Genomic DNA, 14,707 nt, shown 5'->3' on the forward strand with positions numbered 1-14,707 from the left:
AGATCAGTAACCTCTGTTTATCGTGATAACCTTTAATTATTTTCCAGTACTTTTTCAAATGATAAAACACATTGTCTCGCCAGTTTTGCTAAAGATACGGTTTTAGTGTTTACGCATAAATTTGTAAGCCGTAGGCTTAAATCTCGTGTTCTTATTTTCTGCATTTTCATCGTAAGGGAAGGCGCTCGTTTGCGATTTACGCGCTGAACATTGTAAGCAGAAGAGCCTTAAGGCACAGCCTTGCCTTAACACCATCGTTTGCATTGCCATTGTCATCCAGAAAAGCAGTCGTAAGAAAATGAATCTGTGGCGGCTCCGAACATTAAAAAAACTATGTCTAGACTGCAAATACATCCCAATCTTACTATCAACGCGTTTTAAGAGCCCTCTCCTTTCCACCGGTATACAAGCTAAGAGAGAAATACTGGAAATCCCGTCTGAAGTAGCCCTCGTCTCACCTTCGGAGCTGTGAGCGATGGGGATCATAATTAAAAGGGGTACAGTTACTTTGAAAATGTGTATGTGATACTTAAATTTAAAAAAAATAAAAAGATAAATGATATAACACAGACTGCTATCTATGTCCATGTGTTTAAGACGTATGAATCGGTTTTAAAACAGGCACACCCCTTTACTTCTCACAAATCCAACTGGAGTCTCAGTCCGTCGTCGCGATGAATTAGGAGCTCAGATGTAGGCTAAGTGATTGCAATTTACTTATTTAAAAGAACCACTTCAAATCAAAAGGGAGACATTTTGTAATGGTAGTTATCGTATTATACAGTATACGTAATTGTAGATATACAGTACATAAAGGGTATGAATAGGTGTGAGCTTTTACTGTATATTTAATATTTTATCTGACCCATTTGTAGAAACCGCCTACTCAGATTTAGTTAAGTGGTCTGCCACCATAAAGACAGAAAAATATAATGACACCCTGTTACATTAACTGTAAAATAAACGCCGTAACTGCGGCCATATGAAAATTTGGATAAAGATTATACAAACATCCTAAGGAGCTCTATGACATATGAGCGTCGTAATAAGGGTTGGTGACCTGACGTAACAGTGCTCCCTGAATTACGTGATCTGTATATACCCAAATACAGATATATCACATAGGGAGATGCAGTCAAACATTGCATTGCTATCGTCGTGGTGAACTATTTCTCCGCTGTTTAAAACTTGTTTGGTAAGTGTCATCAAATATGCTTGTCAATTTGTAGCGAAATCGATATACTGTATCATAATCCTTCAGCTATCTATAATGTAGTGAAACGGCTAATTAATATTGATAAATTCCCTTATTCACAGTGACTTTTGCTCAAACCCCTGTTGCATAATGGGGTTAATTTTATATAAAAAAACATTTATATCATAGATATAATACAAGCTTTGAAATGAAATAGTACATTTCCAGGTTTCATTTAAACATTTTTAAAAAAGCTCATGACTTTAAGCATTCTGAACATTGAGAATGTTATTTGGGAAACAAATGTTTATTATAATGTTTATGTTTAGGATCTGTCTCCTACTGAGTCAGCATGCAGCATTCAACACCATTAGGTTTAATATTAAAAAGTTGTGTATTTCCTGAATTGTTTTTTTAATTCTTTTCTATTACACCATACTAGACTGTGCAGGATATCATTTATTTGCCATTTTTGCCTTTTCCAGATACCTGGGAAACAAAGCTCATATCTCATTTGCCAATGGAGCCTAGTCCTAAGCCTGGTGCTCTGTCCCCCTCCCCGAAGGACACAGACTCGAATCGACCCGCGCCCTTAAGGCGACAGGATCTGATCTCCACGTACTGCCCGCCTCCCAAGATACAGCTTCTGAAGGACACCTTCCAAGAGAAACTGATGCAGGAAAAGGAGAAAAAAATGATCGCCATGTCCAATCGGCGGCAGGAGGCAGCTCTACAGAAGATGAGAAAATGTTTCCAATATGTCAAATACGCTGCGGAGAAGAAGACGGGGAACAGCTATCGCTTCCAAGCCCAACAGGGCCCTGAGAAGAACATTGTGGGGTATGATCGGTCTTACCCCCTGAAGCCTATGGGTAACAGGAAAGTCTCCGGCCCTGGTGAGGTTCGGGCTGTGGACCGCCCGGAAGCACAGAGTGATTCCTTGTTTGCCCCCACCCCGCCTCAGGATGGTCATGAGAGGCCCTGCGAGAGGCCGGGCAGGAGGGGCTCAAGAGTACGCAAACCTAAGGACAGGACTGTCCTCCCCATGGTGGCGACCCCTCCAGGGCAATGCCCTTCTCATGCCAATGGGAAGGAGCACTTTCAGTTGCAAGAGGAGCTACGAAAAGTGGCCGAGGCAGAGGCCGCGCTGAAGGAGGAGCATCGCCGGAGGGAGGCCAGCCTGCAGGATGAGATGCGCCGGAAGGAGGCCATGATGAAGGACGAGATTCGCCAGAAGGAGGCCATGATGCAGGTGAAGCTCTTCAGAGATCAGGAGGAGCTGAGGATGGTTCAGAGAGAGATGGAAGACTCCAGAGAGGTGGCGGGAAGGGAAAATAGCGGACTCCTGACCCGAAGGAAGACACTCCAGGCGAGGCAGAGCGAGCTTCGCCCCAGAGGACCGTGGGCCAACCACCGCTCTAAGGCCGTGCCTCTTCTGATCTGCAGAATGGAGAAGCAAAAAGCCTTCACTCCAAGGAAAGCCCTTACTTTCAGAGGAGACAACCTTGATTATGATTCTCCAATGGAAGATGGCGGATGCGCAGAATCGCACTTTCCCTCTGCGCTTTCCCATCAGGAGAGACGTCAAGTGAGCCCTTGCAGCCGTGGGCTAGAAGACGTCCCCTGTGGAAGGACAAAGTATCTCAAGAAAGCAAGGCTCCCTGAAAGCGACGTGTCAGCGGCACAGGCCGCGCAGGCCCACTTCAAAAATAACACCGCATGTCTGGATGAACAAACTCTGTCAGTGGAAAACAGATATTTGTCCCCTACAAGTCTGATGTGCCCTACCGCTGAGCAATTTCCATATGAGAATAGCCAGAGTGGAAACCCTCAGTTTGTGCCCTGTGAACTGTGTCACAGGAAGTTTGCTGTAGAGAGGTTGGAGAAACACAGCAAGATCTGCAAGCAGCTTCAGAATTCAAAGAGGAAGGTTTTTGACTCTTTCAAGCACAGGGCCAAGGGAACAGAACTGGAGACATACATCCATAAGAAGAAGGTTAAACCGCCAATCGTGGTAAGGGCTATCCTTAAACTCTTTCCAAGCTTCCCTTGTTTTCTCCTAGAGTCAGTGTAAACTATAAATCAATGTAAACAATGTAAACAATAAATAAGTGTTTTATGAAGTACTCTTCTGAAAAACTGCCGCAAAGCACATATGCCAGACAGAATAAATGGGTCTTAGTGACTTCTGAATTCTGTTGTAAAAATCTACATGAGATATCAAGCAAATAGCACTCACAGGAAACAAAACCATAACTAAATTGTACTCTCTACCCAATGACATGAAAGGTAGCCCCAGAAAGCTAAGTTATTACTGTATTGATATTTTCTTGCCTTGTGAATGGTTTGCGACCAGACTGTGTAGCAGTGCTAGTCTGGACTTTTTCTGGAAGCTGTTTCATTGGTTTCATTTCCTGTTCCCAGCTGAGAAAGAACAACTGGAGGCAGAAGCACGAGGATTTCATTCGGAGCATCAAACAGGCCAGGGAGGTGCAGCAGGTGATCACGCAAAGAGGGAAGGTTGTGAACCTGCCCCAGCCCCCCGCGAATCCAAACCCCGACTACGTGCCCTGCCCTCACTGCGGCCGGCGCTTTGCCCCCAGGCCGGCACAGAGGCACATCCCCAAGTGTCAGCACATCAGGAGCCGCCCTCCTCCTCCTCGCAGATGAAAACTGATGTGAAAAAGAGTAAAAGAGTCATGATCTTGGCTCACGACTCACGTCCTGCTTTTTCTTTTTAGAAATATATTTAGCACAGTTCATCCGTATGATGATAAAAAAAAATGTTACCTTGTTTTAATAAAATGATTTTTTTTGGTGGACTGGTGTTTGCGTAACTGTGGTTATTTCAGTTCTTTTCCCTTGCGAAAATGTGTGTCGACCGGGAAAATAAAATTCAAGCTTGTCTTATCATTCATACACCTTGACCTCCTAAAAATATTTTTTCAACCTGGAACGTACAATTAGCAGGCAATAGAACAGGTCAGATTGGCCTTGGAACCATCAAAAAGTAGTATTCACACATTCTCGGCATCAATTTTCCTTAAAAACAACTGAAAAAGCAAGGTAAAGAGTAATTGATTTTTTTAATGAAAGTTATTTGATTTAATTTATTCAATTTTCACAATATTTGAAATATGTTGGGATTAATGTGACTCAATATTATCTGCAGCTCTTACACTCCAGGCACCTCATAAAGTGGAACGCAGTGATTTTGCCTTACATGGCGCTCAGCTCTTCCTCAATCCCAGCAGAAGCAGCAGCCTCCGGGTCCTGCCTCATGCACAGCTTAAAATGCAACACCGAGTAATACAACAAACAACAGGGAAAACCATTCACGATCAGACACATCCGTTGATTGCTGGCTCTCAGTAAAGGGACATTGCTGTGGTCCACGCATGAATCTGTTTTCTAAGTGCCTTATCCAATACAGTGTTGAGGCCAGTTTTCCCAGAAGCCAATTAGAAAGGGAACACACAATAACTTGTAAAACCTCCAATTTACATCATAAAATAGACTACATTTCAAGGTTAAAGAATTACCATGTTCTGCGATTCAGAACGAGGCAGCAAAACTTCCTGTAATCTGATGTGGACCTATGACATTGTAAAGGAGCAGGCTTGTGAATACATCTTGTTTAATCCAATGGAAATTTTACTCTCAACTTTTTTACGTTTTTGCCAATAAATAATATTACATTGTTAACTCTGCATAAAGAACCTTGGAATGGAACGTTTTTTGCAGTGAAATGTTTGCTGCATAACCTATACCTTTTCTCTCCTACATCACATTGCATTAGTCATTACAGTGATTAGTGAGCAGGAAAGGCTGCATCACATCGCAATTTGTGTGGAACCTGAATGCGAAGTTGTTACAACATGGCGTAACTTACAGTACTTTCACAAAGTTCATGATTTTGTGCTCAATTTTGAGTTTGTAAAGTTTTTCTATAATGTCAATGATTTTATTTTGTGACTGAAATTAAATAATTTTGTGTCTGCAAAATTAGGACTGTAGTTCCACCTTAACCTACTAGTACTGTATGTCTTTGGACTGTGGGAAGAAACTGGAGCACCTGGAAGAAATCCACACAAATGAAGGGAGAACATACAATTCCATCCAGACTGAAACCCCAGGAATTGAACCCAGGACCCCAGCTCTGTGAACCACAGTGCCACCTCATTGCTATAGTCACTATAATTAATGTCAAAACTCAATGGCAAATGAGCAGCCTGGGATCCAAAAGGATCAAGACAAGGATCCAAACAAAGCACTATCCCAAAGCTTGGCTTTGTACAGTATATCATACAGGGCTTGATGCAGAAGGCAGATAATCTAAGTCCATGCAATAATTGCTAAGGGAAAGTGACTTTGTGTTTTTGGAGGGAAGTCACTCAATATGGAGCTGTGTTAGTGAAATGATTGTTCTGATGTACGGCTGATGTCCAAACACTGAAAACATGATTGTGTATGCAATCGCACTCCCGAGCTCCACTGGGTATGGTTAAAATAACTTTTTATAGTTCATCACATTCAAAGTGTGTGTACTTGATGAAAGTGTAACACACATTTGGAGGAGTTATTCAGGATTTTCTTTCATTCAACTATTTCAAGACCCATTATTTTCAGATGTTGTAGTATACGTGAATAATGAAAGGCCTTCATATTACACAATGAAGGAATGACTTCGCAGGTGTGAAGAATAAAAGATTAATTCAGCTCACTTTGGGGAGTTTCACAATGGCCCTCCTTATAGAAATGTGGGTTTGATTAAAGGAGTGAAGAAAAAGCACTGAATAATATTTGCTTCTGTAAACGTAATCATCTCAAAATATGCTTGAAGAAATGAAAGAAATTGAAGAAGGTTAAACATAATCCAAAACGTATAAGGTCAATTTAAGTACAACCAGAATTCTAGTGTTTATGCAATGCATCTGTGGGTTGATATGAAATATGGCCGTACTTAAACTAAACGAGGTTATCGAGAGCATATTCCGAGTACGGCTGTGGCCAGTTGTACTGTGAACTGCGAGGACCGTATCTTATCCTGAACTGGCTGTGCGAATACCGTCCTCTGCTGGCAGAAGGAATAGATTACAACGGCACTGTATTGGCGATTAGTCCTATTGCTAGATTATTGAAACAACAAGGAGTCCGCGGAGTCAAGCAATGCTGATTAAACAAGTACCTGAAATTCAATAGGATTTTGTGTATTGATTACAAATAGGTGTGGAATTCTCATGTATAGTGGTATTCATGGATTCCTTACACAAGCAGCCATTGTTATGATACTTTCGTAATCTGAATATAAATCTGTTATCTACTTAAAACTGTAATTATTGAATAGATTAATGTCTTTGAAATGCTTCATTAACTGGGCAGTTTCCATGTTTGGAAATGTTTTTATTTTGATTGCTGATTGCTAGATACTGTATGTTTAATAGGCATGCTGTTAATATTTTCTACAAGAGCCAAATAAGACAGTTATGCTGTAGTAAGTTCTATATAAGTTATATAACATAAGTTATATTTTGTTCGGAGGTCAATTTGAATCTCATACTAATTTACTGGTGTCTTTTTATCTGAGAAACACTACCTGATTGATCACCTGATGCCTAGAAATTAGCATGCACAGTAGCCCAGCGTTTAGCATTGCTAGCTCACAGTGCTGAGGCCCTGGGTACACTTCTGGACCTGGGGTGCTATCTGTATGGAGCTTGTATGTTCTCCCCATGTTTGCATGAGTTTGCTTTGGGTGCTCCGGCTTCCTCCCACAGTTCAAAGAATTACTGGTAGGTTAATTGGCTTCTGGGATAATTGGTGAGTGTCTGTGTCTTCCCTGCATTGGACTACCATCCAGTCCCAGGTATCTCCTGCTTATTACTTTCTGAGGCTCTGGCTCCCCCGTGACCCCGCGACCCCCTGACCACCTGACCCTGAATTGGATGAAGCGGTTAGAAAATGGGTGGTTTCTGTTATGCTCTGGTCATGCTCTGCCATAGCAACAACTTGTAAAAAATGCAGATGCTAGGATTTAACTCAAAGAAGGAGCTCAGAGCACTGTGTTGGCATCACTGTACAGGTGTCCGGTTTGTTTTAGAACATGTGCTAAAATCTTATTTACTAACTTCTAGACTTTTTACCCCCCATATCAGCCTGCAGGTGCACAGTGGTCTGTGGACACCCTCCTTGCTCTGTCGTAAAACAGGAAATAAAAAGCAACTGGTTTTGACTTTAATGCACTGAGACTGTGGAACTCACAGAACTCTCTTGTCAGAAAGGCAGCTTCTAACAGCTTTTAAGTGAAGACCAAGAACACTTTTCTATTTTATTAAAATAGATTATATATGTTTTGTTTAAATATATGTTAGAAATGTTAAAACGACAGCTCGTATAAGCTTGTATTTTTACCTTTCGATCATTTTTAGAATTGCTTTGAGTTGCTTTTACCATGATAAACAGTACAAAATATGAGGTGTTGAACTTGTCAAAAGTTTTAAAGCGCTTTATGACGTAAAGTGTGATGACAGTCCTTGGCGGTCTATGTAACAATTCTTCTTGAAGTAGGTCATCGGGCCAACAGTATATAAACATTACAGCTCAAGTGCTTTTGTATCTGAACGCTTTTAGGTAAGTAATTTAGCAGCTGCGGTATTAATAATGATTTTAATGGCAAATTCAATTGCAGGTAAAATAAAAATGGCGGATAACTTTCTTTCTAGCTTCGTGAAGCGGTCGCGCCATATTATACATATATACCATAATAGAAAACATAATATGTACAGTAGAATTTTTCACTTTAAGCTGGCATTATCCAGAAGCGGGTCAGGGCCCGGACCCGGACCGTGCTGCGTGGTCCGTCGGCCTTCTAAAGATGTTTAGGAGATCGGGGCGCCCTTGGATTTGATTAGAAACTTGCATAATTTGTTAACTTGACCCCATTATCTTAAAAAAAAACGGCCAGGCCCAGACCAAAGCATGAAGGCTGCAAGGATCGGGGGACTCTCATTTTTGGTCACAGCATACAGTAGTAGATCAGTAACCTCTGTTTATCGTGATAACCTTTAATAATTTTCCAGTACTTTTTCAAATGATAAAACACATTGTCTCGCCAGTTTTGCTAAAGATACGGTTTTAGTGTTTACGCATAAATTTGTAAGCCGTAGGCTTAAATCTCGTGTTCTTATTTTCTGCATTTTCATCGTAAGGGAAGGCGCTCGTTTGCGATTTACGCGCTGAACATTGTAAGCAGAAGAGCCTTAAGGCACAGCCTTGCCTTAACACCATCGTTTGCATTGCCATTGTCATCCAGAAAAGCAGTCGTAAGAAAATGAATCTGTGGCGGCTCCGAACATTAAAAAAACTATGTCTAGACTGCAAATACATCCCAATCTTACTATCAACGCGTTTTAAGAGCCCTCTCCTTTCCACCGGTATACAAGCTAAGAGAGAAATACTGGAAATCCCGTCTGAAGTAGCCCTCGTCTCACCTTCGGAGCTGTGAGCGATGGGGATCATAATTAAAAGGGGTACAGTTACTTTGAAAATGTGTATGTGATACTTAAATTTAAATAAAATAAAAAGATAAATTATATAACACAGACTGCTATCTATGTCCATGTGTTTAAGACGTATGAATCGGTTTTAAAACAGGCACACCCCTTTACTTCTCACAAATCCAACTGGAGTCTCAGTCCGTCGTCGCGATGAATTAGGAGCTCAGATGTAGGCTAAGTGATTGCAATTTACTTATTTAAAAGAACCACTTCAAATCAAAAGGGAGACATTTTGTAATGGTAGTTATCGTATTATACAGTATACGTAATTGTAGATATACAGTACATAAAGGGTATGAATAGGTGTGAGCTTTTACTGTATATTTAATATTTTATCTGACCCATTTGTAGAAACCGCCTGCTCAGATTTAGTTAAGTGGTCTGCCAGTCAAACATTGCATTGCTATCGTCGTGGTGAACTATTTCTCCGCTGTTTAAAACTTGTTTGGTAAGTGTCATCAAATATGCTTGTCAATTTGTAGCGAAATCGATATACTGTATCATAATCCTTCAGCTATCTATAATGTAGTGAAACGGCTAATTAATATTGATAAATTCCCTAATTCACAGTGACTTTTGCTCAAACCCCTGTTGCATAATGGGGTTAATTTAATATAAAAAAACATTTATATCATAGATATAATACAAGCTTTGAAATGAAATAGTACATTTCCAGGTTTCATTTAAACATTTTTAAAAAAGCTCATGACTTTAAGCATTCTGAACATTGAGAATGTTATTTGGGAAACAAATGTTTATTATAATGTTTATGTTTAGGATCTGTCTCCTACTGAGTCAGCATGCAGCATTCAACACCATTAGGTTTAATATTAAAAAGTTGTGTATTTCCTGAATTGTTTTTTTAATTCTTTTCTATTACACCATACTAGACTGTGCAGGATATCATTTATTTGCCATTTTTGCCTTTTCCAGATACCTGGGAAACAAAGCTCATATCTCATTTGCCAATGGAGCCTAGTCCTAAGCCTGGTGCTCTGTCCCCCTCCCCGAAGGACACAGACTCGAATCGACCCGCGCCTTTAAGGCGACAGGATCTGATCTCCACGTACTGCCCGCCTCCCAAGATACAGCTTCTGAAGGACACCTTCCAAGAGAAACTGATGCAGGAAAAGGAGAAAAAAATTATCGCCATGTCCAATCGGCGGCAGGAGGCAGCTCTACAGAAGATGAGAAAATGTTTCCAATATGTCAAATACGCTGCGGAGAAGAAGACGGGGAACAGCTATCGCTTCCAAGCCCAACAGGGCCCTGAGAAGAACATTGTGGGGTATGATCGGTCTTACCCCCTGAAGCCTATGGGTAACAGGAAAGTCTCCGGCCCTGGTGAGGTTCGGGCTGTGGACCGCCCGGAAGCACAGAGTGATTCTTTGTTTGCCCCCACCCCGCCTCAGGATGGTCATGAGAGGCCCTGCGAGAGGCCGGGCAGGAGGGGCTCAAGAGTACGCAAACCTAAGGACAGGACTGTCCTCCCCATGGTGGCGACCCCTCCAGGGCAATGCCCTTCTCATGCCAATGGGAAGGAGCACTTTCAGTTGCAAGAGGAGCTACGAAAAGTGGCCGAGGCAGAGGCCGCGCTGAAGGAGGAGCATCGCCGGAGGGAGGCCAGCCTGCAGGATGAGATGCGCCGGAAGGAGGCCATGATGAAGGACGAGATTCGCCAGAAGGAGGCCATGATGCAGGCGAAGCTCTTCAGAGATCAGGAGGAGCTGAGGATGGTTCAGAGAGAGATGGAAGACTCCAGAGAGGTGGCGGGAAGGGAAAATAGCGGACTCCTGACCCGAAGGAAGACACTCCAGGCGAGGCAGAGCGAGCTTCGCCCCAGAGGACCGTGGGCCAACCACCGCTCTAAGGCCGTGCCTCTTCTGATCTGCAGAATGGAGAAGCAAAAAGCCTTCACTCCAAGGAAAGCCCTTACTTTCAGAGGAGACAACCTTGATTATGATTCTCCAATGGAAGATGGCGGATGCGCAGAATCACACTTTCCCTCTGCGCTTTCTCATCAGGAGAGACGTCAAGTGAGCCCTTGCAGCCGTGGGCTAGAAGACGTCCCCTGTGGAAGGACAAAGTATCTCAAGAAAGCAAGGCTCCCTGAAAGCGACGTGTCAGCGGCACAGGCCACGCAGGCCCACTTCAGAAATAATACCGCATGTCTGGATGAACAAACTCTGTCAGTGGAAAACAGATATTTGTCCCCTACAAGTCTGATGTGCCCTACCGCTGAGCAATTTCCATATGAGAATAGCCAGTTTGGAAACCCTCAGTTTGTGCCCTGTGAACTGTGTCACAGGAATTTTGCTGTAGAGAGGTTGGAGAAACACAGCAAGATCTGCAAGAAGCTTCAGAATTCAAAGAGGAAGGTTTTGACTCTTTCAAGCACAGGGCCAAGGGAACAGAACTGGAGACATACATCCATAAGAAGAAGGTTAAACCGCCAATCGTGGTAAGGGCTATCCTTAAACTCTTTCCAAGCTTCCCTTGTTTTCTCCTAGAGTCAGTGTAAACTATAAATCAATGTAAACAATGTAAACAATAAATAAGTGTTTTATGAAGTACTCTTCTGAAAAACTGCCACAAAGGCACATTTGCCAGACAGAATAAATGGGTCTTAGTGACTTCTGAATTCTGTTGTAAAAATCTACATGAGATATCAAGCAAATAGCACTCACAGGAAACAAAACCATAACTAAATTGTACTCTCTACCCAATGACATGAAAGGTAGCCCCAGAAAGCTAAGTTATTACTGTATTGATATTTTCTTGCCTTGTGAATGGTTTGCGACCAGACTGTGTACGCAGTGCTAGTCTGGACTTTTTCTGGAAGCTGTTTCATTGGTTTCATTTCCTGTTCCCAGCTGAGAAAGAACAACTGGAGGCAGAAGCACGAGGATTTCATTCGGAGCATCAAACAGGCCAGGGAGGTGCAGCAGGTGATCACGCAAAGAGGGAAGGTTGTGAACCTGCCCCAGCCCCCCGCGAATCCAAACCCCGACTACGTGCCCTGCCCTCACTGCGGCCGGCGCTTTGCCCCCAGGCCAGCACAGAGGCACATCCCCAAGTGTCAGCACATCAGGAGCCGCCCTCCTCCTCCTCGCAGATGAAAACTGATGTGAAAAAGAGTAAAAGAGTCATGATCTTGGCTCACGACTCACGTCCTGCTTTTTCTTTTTAGAAATATATTTAGCACAGTTCATCCGTATGATGATAAAAAAAAATGTTACCTTGTTTTAATAAAATGATTTTTTTTTGGTGGACTGGTGTTTGCGTAACTGTGGTTATTTCAGTTCTTTTCCCTTGCGAAAATGTGTGTCGACCGTGAAAATAAATTTCAAGCTTGTCTTATCATTCATACACCTTGACCTCCTAAAAATATTTTTTCAACCTGGAACGTACAATTAGCAGGCAATAGAACAGGTCACATTGGCCTTGGAACCATCAAAAAGTAATATTCACACATTCTCGGCATCAATTTTCCTTAAAAACAACTGAAAAAGCAAGGTAAAGAGTGATTGATTTTTTTAATGAAAGTTATTTGATTTAATTTATTCAATTTTCACAATATTTGAAATATGTTGGGATTAATGTGACTCAATATTATCTGCAGCTCTTACACTCCAGGCACCTTATAAAGTGGAACGCAGTGATTTTGCCTTACATGGCGCTCAGCTCTTCCTCAATCCCAGCAGAAGCAGCAGCCTCCGGGTCCTGCCTCATGCACAGCTTAAAATGCAACACCGAGTAATACAACAAACAACAGGGAAAACCATTCACGATCAGACACATCCGTTGATTGCTGGCTCTCAGTAAAGGGACATTGCTGTGGTCCACGCATGAATCTGTTTTCTAAGTGCCTTATCCAATACAGTGTTGAGGCCAGTTTTCCCAGAAGCCAATTAGAAGGGGAACACACAATAACTTGTAAAACCTCCAATTTACATCATAAAATAGACTACATTTCAAGGTTAAAGAATTACCATGTTCTGCGATTCAGAACGAGGCAGCAATACTTCCTGTAATCTGATGTGGCCCTATGACATTGTAAAGGAGCAGGCTTGTGAATACATCTTGTTTAATCCAATGGAAATATTACTCTCAACTTTTATACGTTTTTGCCAATAAATAATATTACATTGTTAACTCTGCATAAAGAACCTTGGAATGGAACGTTTTTGGCAGTGAAATGTTTGCTGCATAACCTATACCTTTTCTCTCCTACATCACATTGCATTAGTCATTACAGTGATTAGTGAGCAGGAAAGGCTGCATCACATCGCAATTTGTGTGGAACCTGAATGCGAAGTTGTTACAACATGGCGTAACTTACAGTACTTTCACAAAGTTCATGATTTTGTGCTCAATTTTGAGTTTGTAAAGTTTTTCTATAATGTCAATGATTTTATTTTGTGACTGAAATTAAATAATTTTGTGTCTGCAAAATTGGGACTGTAGTTCCACCTTAACCTACTAGTACTGTATGTCTTTGGACTGTGGGAAGAAACTGGAGCACCTGGAAGAAATCCACACAAATGAAGGGAGAACATACAATTCCATCCAGACTGAAACCCCAGGAATTGAACCCAGGACCCCAGCTCTGTGAACCACAGTGCCACCTCATTCCTATGGTCACTATAATTAATGTCAAAACTCAATGGCAAATGAGCAGCCTGGGATCCAAAAGGATCAAGACAAGGATCCAAACAAAGCACTATCCCAAAGCTTGGCTTTGTACAGTATATCATACAGGGCTTGATGCAGAAGGCAGATAGTCTAAGTCCATGCAATAATTGCTAAGGGAAAGTGACTTTGTGTTTTTGGAGGGAAGTCACTCAACATGGAGCTGTGTTAGTGAAATGATTGTTCTGATGTACGGCTGATGTCCAAACACTGAAAACATGATTGTGTATGCAATCGCACTCCCGAGCTCCACTGGGTATGGTTAAAATAACTTTTTATAGTTCATCACATTCAAAGTGTGTGTACTTGATGAAAGTGTAACACACATTTGGAGGAGTTATTCAGGATTTTCTTTCATTCAACTGTTTCAAGACCCATTATTTTCAGATGTTGTAGTATACGTGAATAATGAAAGGCCTTCATATTACACAATGAAGGAATGACTTCGCAGGTGTGAAGAATAAAAGATTAATTCAGCTCACTTTGGGGAGTTTCACAATGGCCCTCCTTACAGAAATGTGGGTTTGATTAAAGGAGTGAAGAAAAAGCACTGAATAATATTTGCTTCTGTAAACGTAATCATCTCAAAATATGCTTGAAGAAATGAAAGAAATTGAAGAAGGTTAAACATAATCCAAAACGTATAAGGTCAATTTAAGTACGGCTGTGGCCAGTTGTACTGTGAACTGCGAGGACCGTATCTTATCCTGAACTGGCTGTGCGAATACCGTCCTCTGCTGGCAGAAGGAATAGATTACAACGGCACTGTATTGGCGATTAGTCCTATTGCTAGATTATTGAAACAACAAGGAGTCCGCGGAGTCAAGCAATGCTGATTAAACAAGTACCTGAAATTCAATAGGATTTTGTGTATTGATTACAAATAGGTGTGGAATTCTCATGTATAGTGGTATTCATGGATTCCTTACACAAGCAGCCGTTGTTATGATACTTTCGTAATCTGAATATAAATCTGTTATCTACTTAAAACTGTAATTATTGAATAGATTAATGTCTTTGAAATGCTTCATTAACTGGGCAGTTTCCATGTTTGGAAATGTTTTTATTTTGATTGCTGATTGCTAGATACTGTATGTTTAATAGGCATGCTGTTAATATTTTCTACAAGAGCCAAATAAGACAGTTATGCTGTAGTAAGTTCTATATAAGTTATATAACATAAGTTATATTTTGTTCTGAGGTCAATTTGTACCTCATACTAAATTACTGGTGTCCTTTTATCTGAGAAACACTACCTGATTGA

The sequence above is a fragment of the Lepisosteus oculatus genome, chromosome 5 (genome assembly GCF_040954835.1).
Source record: "Lepisosteus oculatus isolate fLepOcu1 chromosome 5, fLepOcu1.hap2, whole genome shotgun sequence".
NCBI lineage: Eukaryota > Metazoa > Chordata > Actinopteri > Semionotiformes > Lepisosteidae > Lepisosteus > Lepisosteus oculatus.